This window comes from Canis lupus, chromosome 22 (genome assembly GCF_011100685.1).
Source record: "Canis lupus familiaris isolate Mischka breed German Shepherd chromosome 22, alternate assembly UU_Cfam_GSD_1.0, whole genome shotgun sequence".
NCBI classification, from domain to species: domain Eukaryota; kingdom Metazoa; phylum Chordata; class Mammalia; order Carnivora; family Canidae; genus Canis; species Canis lupus.
Window position 1 is genome coordinate 7,339,311 of NC_049243.1, and position 14,263 is coordinate 7,353,573.

Here is a 14,263-nt window from a genome sequence, read left to right on the forward strand (position 1 = left end):
ATATATCAGATTTTGTTAAGTATTATCAATTAGATGCCTGTGGATAAATTATATTTTGAAACATTAAAAAAATCAAAACTGCATTTGTCAATATCAACTAGTATTATCACTATGACAGCTTTTAAATGAGAAAGCCTCAGTGGCCAGAATGTTTTCATTTCTTTCTACCAAGGGGTACTCACCCTATGATTTATAATGATAGAACAGGGTTGTTGTTGTTGCTGTTTAATATGTGTATATTAACAGCTTGAAAAATTGCTAACAATATTGTTTCTTACTCAATAAAAAAGCATGCTAGCACAGCAAGCATCTTATTCTGGAAGTACATGTTTTGCCATTGAGATAGTACCAAGCTAAACACTTTTATTTTGGAAGTACAAAGGTCTTCCCGACAAAGACCTATCCAAAGGCTGAATTCAATCCATGCATCTTTCATCGATGGAAAATAAACGGGGGAGAGGGTAAAGCTCAGTACATTGAGTGGACGAAAACTAAATGAAGAGCAAGGGAGAAGGAACATCGTACTTTCCCTAGAATGACATGGCTTTTTCCACAGGCGTTTATTTCATTTGGTTGGACTTTTATTCTGTCCACAGTGACAAATGTTTTCTCCCCTAATGGCCCTTTTCTGTGGGTTTTCTTTTTATTTCTTTTATTTCTACTGAGAAATCAAAGTGGATTTCACTGCAGTGCTGGGCTAGATTCCAGTTTTCCCACTGCACCCTTCATTGTCGGGCCTCATGATTCACTCACTTTGAAGGGTGAGGCGCACAGGATGTACTGGGGGAGAGGGTGGTTGGGAAGTTGTGCCTCCACCTTCATCTCTCCAGTCTGTCAATTTGGTAGCAAATTGTAGCGTGTAGTAACCTAATAAGTGTATCCATAGAAACAGAAGCACTAGAAAGGACTTCAGAAGTTACCTAAATGTTCTTCCCTCCTCTATAAGCCAGATCCCACTTGAACTGTCCGAAATCAATGAGAACCTGTTTGTCTTCAAACCCTTCCTACCTGGGTATCCACTTTCCTTTTGAAACCTGATATAGATTCTCCTTTCTTAGAAACCTTGTTGCCAAGAAAGCCAAAGTAATTCCTGACCTCCCTGCATGACAATGCATCCTTCTCTCATGAAGATAGAGAATTTTCTGGTCAGAGCTGCCCATCCCCCTCCTCAATCCTGTATCATTATCATAGACTCACTTCTCAAGTCACCTTTTTTGTCTTCCAGGGAAGTGAACCTATTTTGTTGGACTTTTTTCTATGAAATTGTATAATCCAAATATTTACTTACCCTCACAAGTTCTTTTCTGAATCTCTAAAGATCTCTACAGTCCACTTAGGTTTAGGAGTCCAGACCGATTGAAGGAGCATTAAAAATCATCAGGGTTTCTCAGTGGGGGCCCATTATTGACATTTCGAGGGGTGCAGTTATTTTTGATGCAAGATTGCCCTGTGGATTTTAGAATGGGCAATAGCCCTGGTTTCCAAGAACCAAAGACAAGTAGCTCCCTCATCCCCAGTCATTGTGGTAGATAACCAGAGTCAGACCTCCTTCACATCTGCCTGCAGAGGACCAGGGAAGACCTTGGAACTGAGGATGCTGAAACTTAGCAAGAGTTGAGCGAAGGGTACCGGGCTGGGCCGGGACTCCAGTTTTTAATACTGTGTACCATTCTCTTCCCACTCGATCGTACTTCTACTCTGGGCTCACATGTATTTCTCAGCTTTCCAGGAACATAGTAACATGCATATATGAATACTCTTTTGGAGAATCAGAATTTCTGGTTTGGTGTTTAAAGGAAAACATGGTTGTTTGATATGGGAACATTGGTGATGGGAAAGATAGTATCAGAGCTCAGTGCAGGAAAACAGCAAAGAGAGGACAGCTCTAAGAATTTAGGGGAAAGAGAGGAACTAGACCCCAAAGAAAATAGTGGGGTTGATGTTGCAAATGTATTAGCTCAGTCACCCGGGGGAGAAAGAGAGAGAGAGAGAGAAAAGCTGACATCTGAGGGAAGATTGAAAAGGATAAGTAACAAAGGAATCATTTCTTCACTTGCTTTTCACCGTCCACCCTAGTTCCAGCTCCCTACTCCATGTCACGGCCTTCCTCAGAAATTCGAGGATCAGTTTTGGGGAACTTAAAGGGCTCTTGATTGCAGCTGAAACTCTCCCTCCCTTCAATCCAATATCCCTTGGCTCACCCACCCTCCATCAACGTTTCTCCCTTCTCGAACCTCCCTTAATGATGGCTCCGACTTCATGCTTCAAGCAGAGAATGGGAAAACGACTTGATGACTTTTATCTTTCTGGATCCCTCCAAGGTCCCAAGGAGAGTTGTAAATTAAAAGAATGTAAAAACAATTGAGCTTCAGGAAATTTCTCCCACAGAAGGTCTGTTAAGGCTGTGATTTCTTGGGGCCCCTGGGTGGCTCAGTTGGCCAAGCATCTGACTCTTGATTTCAGCTCAGGTCATGAACTCAGGGTGGTGAGATCGAGCCCCTCATCGGGCTCTGTGTTCGGCAGAGTCTGCTTGAGATTCTCTCTCTCCCTCTCCCTTTGCCCCTCCCCCCATTCACTCGCTCTCGCGCTCTCTCTAAAATAAATAAAATCTTAAAATAAAGAAAGCACATCCTAGAAATATATTGTAATATGTAATATGTAGAGCTCTCTTTCTCAAATTTTCTTTTAAAAGGCTCTGATTTCTTGAGACATTTACCGTAATAGAGGGACCTTTCCATAGAAAAATAAATTCTCATTCACTATGATTTTTTTTAATTTAGCATAAGAAATCATTGAATTCCCTACTACAGAGGTTACTTATTAACGAAATGAGAATTCATCACTTACAGATATAATTCTAAGTAGGAGTATCTGGGTTGTTATAATAGATGATACTTAATAAATATCTGCCTTAGCTTCTATAAAATACACGTGGGAAGTGTAGAGTTGAAAATAGGGACTGGACAAGAGGACTCTGTTTTCTAGTAAAATGAAGAATCCCACATGAGAAGATTAAAATACCTAAAGAGGCTTACATGCATGAAGAGAGAAATAATAACAGCAAAGGCTTCCCTCATTTAACTATTGAAAGCTTTATGACTGAGTTCCTCAGTCAGATTTTTTTAAACATGGTGATTTTCCTGTTCTGTCGTCTTTGTGCATGAGACACCAAGTCATATTTGACTTCTCAGAGTTTCTCATTTCCTGAAATGCACTACTAGCTCTATAAACATGGAAGAATAAATATTAGCTTTATGAGACCATGTTCCTCTACTAGCTAAAAAATAGCATATAATAAAAAAAAACAAGGATGTAATATTGAAAATTATAGGTCAATATGCCCTCTTATTGTGGGTATATATCTAATCCTCATGCATGGAGACTACTTTTTCAGAAAAATGTGTACTGTGTAATACCACTTGTGTCTGTGATATATTTTCAATATTTAACAATATATCTCGTGACTCTTGCCTCACTAGTGAAACATTTCAGGCTTATTTACCATTATGATTTAAGTAAAAAAAAACCTCTCTGGCTCCTTGCTATTAATTCTAAGAATGCAAATGGTCCAAAGTTAATGAAATGTTAGTCAGTTTCCTTCCTGCTAGAGTGCCTCAGTACCCTGTGCGCTCCTTGGAATTACATTCGAAAAATGCTTAATGGCAATTTTGAAAGGAAAGGAAGTCTTTGTGATGGGTTAAAAAAAAGAAGTCAAGTGTGGTCATGAACAGCTAATCAATACTTTAAATGTGCAAATTGTTATTCCAAAATCCAAACTCTAATTATACATTTTTAGCAGCAATGAAAATGTGGCATCCATTAACCATCCCTTAAACCTCACATCCACACCCCATAAGGAAGAAAAGAGTGACTTACATGGATAGTGTATGATTGAAATGCTCTTTTAAAGCTAGAGGATTCAATATAATTATGTTCAGATAATTCACTTCCATCTGGAAATTACCATCCATTTGCCAAAAGTGCCACTGACTTATCATATCAAGGACAGTCTTTTCTTCTACATTAACTCTCCATTGTTCCTCTTGCTAAAGATGGAAAATAATCAGCCTTGTATATTCTAGGCTCAAAAGTAAGAAAATTGGACTTACTAGAATAGTTCATTCTAATTGCCTAAATGTCTACAGCATCTTTCTTTTAAACCACAAATTTTTTTAAATACATTTTTACTATGAAATGGTTTAAACCTATAGAAAATAAAAAAGCCTATGTATCCACCCCCATATTTTAACATTTATATTATCATTTTTGCTTTGGGTCTTGGTGGTTTTTGTTGTTGTTGTCTCTGAGTTTTAAAGCTAAAATATTTTCCATCCTTCCTGTTCATCCATTCCCAGAGGTAATATTAACTCTTATAAAATTGTATATTATTCCATTTATATTATATAATATTATGTATTACTGGTTAGGAAGTACAGATGTAGACATAATAGATATATATCCATAACTAATATAAATCTGAATATGGATAAATATATGGAACATTATTTTTAAATGGGTAAGATCATACTGAATTTGTAGCTTTACAACTTGTTTTTCCTCACCATTGTTCTTTTTTTAAGGTTCTCTGTTAATATATGGACATGGGCTTATTCTTAGTAGTTGATTATTGTGTTGTCTCCTAAATAAAGTATATCTGTCTTCTCATAACAGAGCATTTACCAGTCTTCATTTTTTACCTCTTTATTATTCACAGTAGATATACAGGTTTCCTATGTGGTATGGCTGCATCCTGCCTGCCACAGAATAGGCACGTGAGAAGTATTTGTCCTTTAAATTCTACTACAAAACCTTTTCTTCCTTCTTGTCAGCAAAATTTTCTATCTTGTTCTGTGCCTTCATCCTTACCTCTTGATTATTCTGATGGGCATTTTCCAATGTGGATTCACCGGTTCCATCTCACTCAAGGATAAATTTGTAAACAGTGAGAAAACACAGAAGAAATAGAGCAAAGGCAAAGAGAGAGTGAAAGAAGGAAGAAGGGATTGCTTCCAGCCCTTAGACTCTGAGGTTCAGTTGGCATCCATGAGAGATAGTATTTAAAGTACATTTGCACAATTTTTTACACTCCACCATTCAGAGGTCATCTCGTCTTGGAGGCCTTTTCTTTTCCATTGGACCAAGCAAAAGCATTTCATTTTGTCTCTTTGTTTCATAACAACATTAGAAAAATGTGATTTAAAAAAATTTAGATATAATGTTAAAAAATAAAAACTTCAAGATCTAAAGGTAAATATTTAATGTCTGGTGCCTTTGAAAAAAGTATACTATCAAAAATCCTCAAAAGAATATATATTTGTACTTTTGTAGTAGATTTTAGGGTTGTTTTGTGAGTGTTTTCCCTAGCACATGCTAAATAAATCTTTGTTGAATGGTCGAATGAATAAACAAGGTAATAAATATTTGTAGAGGCTATAGTAATAAATATTTGTAGAGGTTATGTGGTCATTTGACTCGGAGGTATTTTAACCTTCCTAGTAATCATCTTTCATCTACTAGAACACTTAACTTCAACATTTCAACCTCCTGTGATTGAAAACTGAGGTGTAAAAACAAACGAAAGGTCGGAGTTAACTGAGAGAATGAATTTTCGAGAGTTATTAGAATTAAAGTCTCTGTTTCAGGTTCGTAGATTATTCAAGGCTGTAGAAACAAGTGTCTACTCTTAAAAGTTCAAGAACTGTATGGATTAGAGCTTAGACTGCTTTCATATTCTGTTCCATTTTGTTATTCTAAGAGGTTAAAGCTCTTTTTTTTTTTTTTTTTTTTTGGTCAATCATGTTTTTGTATGTGACTGCGGGCTGACCCAGTTGACACCACTAAAAAAAAATGCAACTTTGAAAAATTCAAGAGTAAAAGCAATTATTTCTAGAATTGACAGAACCTTTTCTGGGTTCAATTCTCACCCTTTTAATTATTTATCCCCTTCAAGATGCTGGAAATTATTATACCGTAAATTATCTTACCACTTGCCAAATGTAATTTTCTATATAAAAAGATTAATAAGTATTGAGAATTTCCTTTCGTCTCCCTGGCAAGCAATGCTGTGGTCTTTTCTGAAAGTCAAGTCTGTATGGTTTTTTTTCCCCCCTTAGCCTTTATTTTCCACTATATTTGTTGGAGCTCTACTAAGCTAAAATTTGGGCCAACTTTAGTTTTCAGCAGACTTTTATAACTGAGTCTAAGTCTTCAGGATATAGAGTTGCTGTCAGAAATTCTTTCACACATTACCTATAGTCGCTCTGCTGCTGGGCTTCACCATAACACGTAGGCTTTCCTGTATGTCTGGAACCAGCAGGGAAATGCTTTCAATCATAACTCATGTATGCTTTTAAGTAGAACTTGTTCTGATAGTACAAATATTCCCAATATGAAGTCATAGGGCTATTTTCAACATTAAAGTATGATTTTTATCAGCACCCACTGTAATGATAGATCTGCAGATGGCCCCAGGTTCTCATTTGGCATATTTGTTAATAAGTATAGTGAAATTCCAACAAATCATACACTCTTCACTTCAGCAGATTATCCTTTAGAAAATAAAATACCTACTCTGCTCATCTATCTGCCTCCGAGGTGTTGCACTGGGACTCAGCTCAAATTGCCACCAGATCTGTAGACTTCCTTGCCTTCCTCTTGAGGCTTATTCTCCCAGGAGCTGGACAGCAGGGTTCTGATACCATCCAAGACGGAACTGCAGAAGAAAATGAGGAGATCTGTCCAGTAGTAATAGGCCTGCTGTCATTCCTTTATATTTCTTTTCCTTTTCTTTAAATCAGAGTCCTTAGAATTTTTTTTAAGGAAAAGAAATAACCAGGCCACCAATCCAATGATGTTGGATTGTAAACTTTTCAAATATAATTTGAGAAAGTGTTAAAGTTTGAAATGAAATGGAGAAGAGTAAAAAAGTCTGGGTTCTGATTTAGATTCGAGGACCAGCAAGTTCATTTTGAGTAAATTGAAACCTAAATTTGGATTCTTTAGTATAGAAAAAACAATGCAAAACATAAAGATAAGTAATGCATCATTCCTGAAAGTGTTGAAAACAAAATCAGATTAACAAGTCTAGGCAGAAAACAAAACCAATAAGGGTTAGGAACCCAGAAAAATTGTAAATTTCAAGTATGCTCTTACTACTTGAGATATAGACATAAATAATTAAAGAGGACAAAGAATTTCAAGGTTGTTTGTGAAAGAGACAAAATAAACATGGGGGAAAGCTCCCTAATTTGGGTGAACCAGAGAGAGCTCACTTGTTGGAATTACGTGATGTTTAATCTCAAGGATAGTTATATTCTCTCAAACACAGTAGTAACTACAGTAGTAAAAACAACAACAAAACCCTCTCCATCCTGCTTCATGAATCCCTAACTTCTTCCTAATAATTTTATTCTAAGATGATGCACACTGGGAGGAATTACAAAAGTTTGGCCTTTTACCATCCTAAACCATGTATATTAATTTAGAAAACAGTAGATTAACCTAAAGTCAGCAGTAAATTTTGAGTATACATCTCCTAATATACTTGCCCAATAAATATATTACTATTTAAAGCAAAACGATATTTTAAAATTACAAGTGTATTGGCGGTGAAATCCAGAAAGAGGATTTCCAAGTGACTATTTTCATTTACATAGAACATTTTATTTCCCCTGAACAGTAAGGTTTCACTCGAGGGAAAGAATAATAAGACATTAAAGCACAGGGCAGCTAACTCCCAGCTCATGTCTCCACTCAAGAAAGAGGTCATAGAGTATGGACATCCCAGCCCTCCAGCCCAGGAGAGATAAGTGGGAGGAAAAGATAAGAGAGGAGAGGTGATTGCCAACCAGCTTCCTCTTCCCTATTATCCCAGAATTTGGCATGCAGCCTGTGTCTCTTTAATTTTATCTTTAGCTTCTATTGATAGCATAGGGTGTGTGTGTGTGTGTGCGCGCGCGCGCGCCCACACAACAGAGGTAGGAGAGGGAGTTCCTTTTCAAATAGACACGAGGGAACAACATATTTTTATGAGAAAGACATTTTTCTAAATTCTTCCCTGAAAGTATAAACATTTGAATAAATACTATAGGCAAAAGTTTTCCAGATTAAAAAGTCTGAGACCATTTCCATTCATTTGAAATGTTTCACACACACAAAGGAGTGCTATTTACTGAACAATGCCATCACTGTTAGAAATTCCATCCCAAATTTTAGCAGAGAAAGTATAAATCCTAAAATAAAGATGAGTTGAGGGAATGGAATGTACTTTTCCTGTCATTTAAGAGAATTTCCTTTGTTGTTTTAAAATCCTGGGTAAAAATCCATTAATCACAGTTTCTTGGAATTATCATAAGTATATATATTTGACAAACCCCGAAACAGCGGTCATAATAAGATGAAACAATTTTCAACATTCTAGAGGTCAGTTTTCTTATTAGAAACATTACTAAATTTCAGTTTAACAAAAGATATCACATTAAGAAATTCCACTTGCAGGGCACCTGGGTGGCTTAATGGTTGAGCGTCTGCCTTTGGCTCAGGTCATGATCCCGGGGTCCTGGGATCGAGTCCTGCATTCAGCTCCCCACAGGAAGCCTACTTCTCCCTCTACCTGTGTCTCTGTCCTGTCTCTGTGTCTCTCGGGAATAAAATAAAATCTTAAAAGAATATTCCACTTGCATTTATAATATGCATTTATAAAAATGATATTTATAAGCACTATAGAAAATATCATTTATAAAAACGTATCTTTGCTTATGCACTTCCCAGGAAGGTAGGATATAACCCACATAAACTATACCTTCTTTTCTGCCTGAGAATTTCTGTCACTCATGAAAACATGTGATTGCTTCATCTATTGATTAAAAATGCTAAAATTGTATTTTTAAAGCAAATACTGAAAAAGGAGGTAGTGGGGTGTAAATAGCACTATTTTCTTATTTTACTGCACTTAGAACTTTTTTTTCTAAGAGGGCAAGGCATAGAACTGTGCCGAAAGTAGGCTGTGATTTAAGTGTTTGCTGAACAAATAAATAAGAAAATTAATTAAAAGTGGCCTACAAGGGTGAATTTCCAAAAACCCCATGACTTCAGTGGGCTAAATACCAGATGGGAAGGGTTTGGGAGACATAATGCTACATTTTCTCGTTTTACGCTTCCTCTCCAAGGACTCACTCTATTTATTGCTGTGGCATCTGGCAGGCTTTCTTTTCTGGGCCCAGCATGCTTCATGCCGTGTGTTAGCATTTTCCTGGAATGAAAGTCAAGGAAATACCATTTCTAAAAATACGCTTTATGGGTTTTCAAAAATATAGTATTTCCTTTCTACTAGCTCATTCACTTTGAGGTCCTAATAAATGACATTCATGCATAAGAAAAAATCACAGTGAATCTGACTTTATCTATGCAACAAGCGTCACTATTGGTTTCATGAAATCTGCAAACATTGTCCTCCTCTTCTGTTTTTGAGACATTTTATTTTTGTGCGTTTATGGCCACAGGCACTCCATGCTCACTAAAAATAGTAGCTAAAACATTTACTCAGTGCTTATTTGTCCCAGGAACTGTTCTTTATGTATATCGGCAACTATAGTCCTTTCACAATCCTGTATAGAAAGTATTATTTATTGCTTACATTTTAGAAATAAGGAAATTTAGGCTTAGACTATTTAAATAGTTTGCCAAATTCACATGGCTAATATCTTAGAAAAAGAAGAAAGCTTGCTTTCTTCTTTTTTCTTTTGATGTTTTAATTCATTTATTATTTATTGTGAAAGACTCCAATTTTAACGATTTTTTCTTTTGCAACATTTTATTATGAAAATGTTTAACTGTAAAGAAAAGTTGAAAGAAGTTTATAAGGAACACCCATATACCCACCACTACCATTCCATCCCTCTTAGCCATCCACGAACCCATCTTATTTTGGGACAAATTTTAATAAGTTGTAGACATCGCTACCATTTTCCCTCCCAAATACTTTAGCTTATATATCATTACTCGAATTCAAAGTTTATGATTTTTTATAATTCTTTTTTTAGGCAAAATATGTATTTATATAAAACACACAGATCTCAAGTATACATTTCCATGAGTTCTGACAAATGCCGACAGATACCAGTGCTACTCAGATCTGCATCGCTCAGAAAACTCCCTCCTACCCCTTCTCGGCAACTCCCCAGCCCTCTTCAACCACCCAGAGTAAATCCCTTCTGGTTCTAGAACTTCATGTACACAGAATCATGCACCACATACCCTTCTAGGTTAGGTTTCTTTCACACAGTATTACATTTCTGAGACATCTCTCTCCCCATGTTTATCTGTGCATTTCTAATACCTGCTGACTGATCACATATTCTATACATACTCCATAGCTCGTTGATCCACTCTTCTATGGACAGACACCTTTACTCTTTGCAGGTTTTTGACTCTTATAAATGAAGTTATTATGAACATTCCCGAGCAAGTCTTTTGTAAACATAGGCTCTCATTTCCATTAGGTCAATATCAGAGAGTAGAATTTAAGTCAGAATAGATATATATTAAGTTTTACAAGAAATTTCCAGGTCTTTGTCCAAAGTCGGTTGCACCATTTTACATCCCCACAAGCAATATATGATAGTCTTAGTTGTTCCACATCCTTCATAATATTTGGTGTTGTCAGTGTTTTGAATTTTAACCACTCTGGTGGGTTTTTAGTGGTCCTTTCTTGTTAACTAATATGTATTTTTCTTGATGACTCATATATGGAAACCTTTATGTGCTTATTGGGCATTCATACATTTTCCCTTATAAAGTGTCTATTAAATTGTTTTCTCATCTCTATATTGGGTTGTTTGTATTTTTATTTTTGAGGTTTACCATATATACAAAATCAGATACATGCTTCGTAACTATTTCTTAACTCCACTCTGTGGCTTGCCTATTCGTTCTCTCAAGTGATATCTTTTGATGAGCAGAAGTTTTAATTTGGGGGGTTGTAATTTATTGGTGTTTTTCTTTCTTGGATATTGTTTTTTGGATCCTAAAATAACTTAATCCCCAAGGCAAATAAATAATAAATTCTTATGGCTTCCTTAAAGAACTTCATAGGTTTAGCTTTTATGTTAAGATTTATGATCCATATTGAATTACCTTTTGTGTATTATGTGAGGTCAGGGTTGGGTTTATTATTTTCTATATTATAGAATATTAAATTCTTCTAACCCCATTTGTTGAAAAGGCTTTCCTTTCCCTAATGAAATGAATGCCTTAATACTATTTTCAGAAATCAAGTGACCATATAAGCGTATATCTATCTCTGAGCTTTCTACTCCGTCCATTGATTTTGTTGCCCTTTATGCTAGTACCACACTGTATTGTTTACCATAGCTCTATAGTAAGTCTTCAAGGCAAATAGTGCAAGCCTTCCATCTTTATTATTCTTTTACAATATTGTAAAAGAATAATTTTACAATAGTTCTTCTAGTTCTTCTGAAATTTTACATACATCTTAGAATTAGCTTGCCAGTTTCTAAAAATAATCAGCTTCGTGGGGTTGTGATTGGGAATATGTTGAATCTAAGTCTTAATTTGGGAAGAATTAAATGTCATCAATAGTGAGCCTTCCAGTATATAAGCATACATTCTTTCTCTATTTACATAGGTCTTCTTTAATATTTCTCAGCAATATTTTATAGTTTTTAGTGTAAAATTCTTATATGCTTCTAATTTCATGCTACTAAGAATCTTATGTGTCTTTAATATTTTAGGTGAAATTTTAGTGTTTTATCTCCTAATTGCTTACTACTAATATATAAAACTAGTATTATTCTGATACCAAAATCAAACAACTAGTAGAAAGCTACAAATACTCTTTATGAATATAAGACAAAAAATCTTTGATATAGTACTATCACATAAAATAAAACAACGTGTAAGGAAAATTATACAACTATGGCCAAGTGGGGTTTATCTCACGAATGCAAAGCTAGTATAACATTCAAAAATGAATCATTGTGAGATACCATAATAATAGAAAAAAAGGCAAAAACAATGTAATCATCCCAATAGAACCAGAAAGAATATTTTACCAAATACCTTTTGTGATAAAACTATTCAATAAACTAGAAATATAAAGAAACTTTCTCAACATGATAGAGGAGATCTATGAAAAACCCACAGTGAACATCATACTTATTGGTGAAAGACTGAAAAAGTTTCCTGCCTAAGATGAGAAACAAGACAAGGATATCTGCTCTTGCTGCTTCTATTCAATAATATACTGGAGGTTTTTGCCAAGACAGGCGGAAAGAAAAGAAATAAAGAGCATCCATATTGAAAAAAAACAAATAAAAGAATTCTATATATGAATGGCACAGTCCTATATAGACAAAATCCTAAGAAATTCACATACACACAAAACAATTGGGGCTAATGAATGAGTTCAGAAGGGCTGCAAGTTAGATCACTATACAAACATCAGTTATATTTCTATATATCAGCAATAAACAATCTAAAAGTGAAATTAAGAAAACAGCTCCATTTAAAATAGCATCAAAAATAACAAAATGCTTAGGAATAACTGTAAGAAAAGAAGCATAATACATGGACAGTGAACACTAAAGTATTGTTGAAAAAAATTAAAGATGACCTAAATAAGTGGAGAGACACTACATGTTAATTGAAGACTTATGTTTTTAAGATGGCAATCTATGAATGTATGAATATAACACAAAATACAATCTACATTATATAGATAATAATCTATATTTTATAGATGATAATATAATCATATTCTCCCCAACTTTATTTACAGATTCAAAGCAATCCCTAGTCTCAGCTGGATTTTTTTTTAAAGATTTTATTTATTTATTCATGAGAGACAAAGAGAGAGAGAGAGACACAGAGACACAGGCCAGAGGAAGAAGCAGGCTCCATGCAGGGAGCCCAACGTGGAACTTGATCCCGGACGTTGGGATCATGCCCTGAGTCAAAGACAGACGCTCAACCGCTGAGCCACCCAGGTGCCCCTCAGCTGGCTTTTTAAAAGAAATTTATAAGAGGATTCTAAACTTTCTATGAAATAAGGAGATTCAGAATAGCCAAAACAATCTTGCAAAAGCATAGTGTTGGAAAACTCACTCTAATTTTAAAGCTTACTACAAAACTACAATAATCAAGACTATATGGTACCAGCAGATGGATAGACAGATGGATCAATGGAATAGAATTGAGGGTTCAGAAATAAACCCATATATCTATGGTCAATTGATTTATTGGAATGGTGCCCAGACCGTTGAATGGGGGAATAGAAGTATTTTCAACAAATAGTACTTGCTGGGACAACTAGGTTTTCACATTCAAAACAATGAACTTGGACTGTTGTTTACTCCATAAACAAAAATTAACTAAAAAATGAATCAAAGATTTAAGTGTAAAAGCTAAAACCATAAAACTTTTATAAGGATATATAAGTATAAATCTTCATGACCTTGGATTAGGCAGTAGTTTCTTAGATATAACACTAGAAGCATAAACAACAAAAGAAAAAGATAAATTGGCCTTCATCAAAATTAAAAACTTTTGCTCTTCAAAGGACACTATTAAGAAAGTGAAAAGATGGGCAGCCTGGGTGGCTCAGCGGTTTGGCGCCTGCCTTCGGCCCAGGGCGTGATCCTGGAGTCCCAGGATCAAGTCCCACGTCGGGCTCCCTGCATGGAGCCTGCTTCTCCACTGCCTGTGTCTGTGTCTCTGCCTCTCTCTGCGTCTCTCATGAATAAATAAATAAAATCTTTAAAAAAAAAAGTGAAAAGAAAAAAAAAGTGAAAAGAAAACCTGCAAGATGGGAAGAAATACTTGCAAATTCTATACATGGTAAAGGTCTAGTGTCTAGAGCATATAAAGAACTCTTACAACTCAACAATAAAAAGACAAATAATCCAACTTAAAAATGGGAAAAATTGTTGAACAGACATTTCTCCAAAGAAGATACACAAATGGCAAATAAGCAATGAAAAGATGCTCAACATCATTAGTAATTATGAAAACCACAGTAAAAAAAGCACTTGATACCCACTTGGATTACTACAACAAAAAAGACAGATGATAGTAAATGTTGGTGAGGATGTAGAGATTTGGAACCTAACTCATTTTCATGGGAATGTAAAAGGAATGCAACCACTTAGGAACAGAGTTGGCATTTCTTCAAGAAGTTATTCATAGAATTACCATTTGATCTTGTAGTTCTCCTCTCAGGTATAGATACCCAAGAGAATTGAAAATA

General features: G+C 35.3%; 1 protein-coding gene across 8 annotated transcripts in view; it reads left to right on the top strand.

Moving 5' to 3' along the window:
• ENOX1 (ecto-NOX disulfide-thiol exchanger 1) overlaps positions 1–14,263 on the top strand; it is a 554,610-nt gene that overhangs the window by 273,422 nt on the left and 266,925 nt on the right. The window lies entirely within an intron of this gene.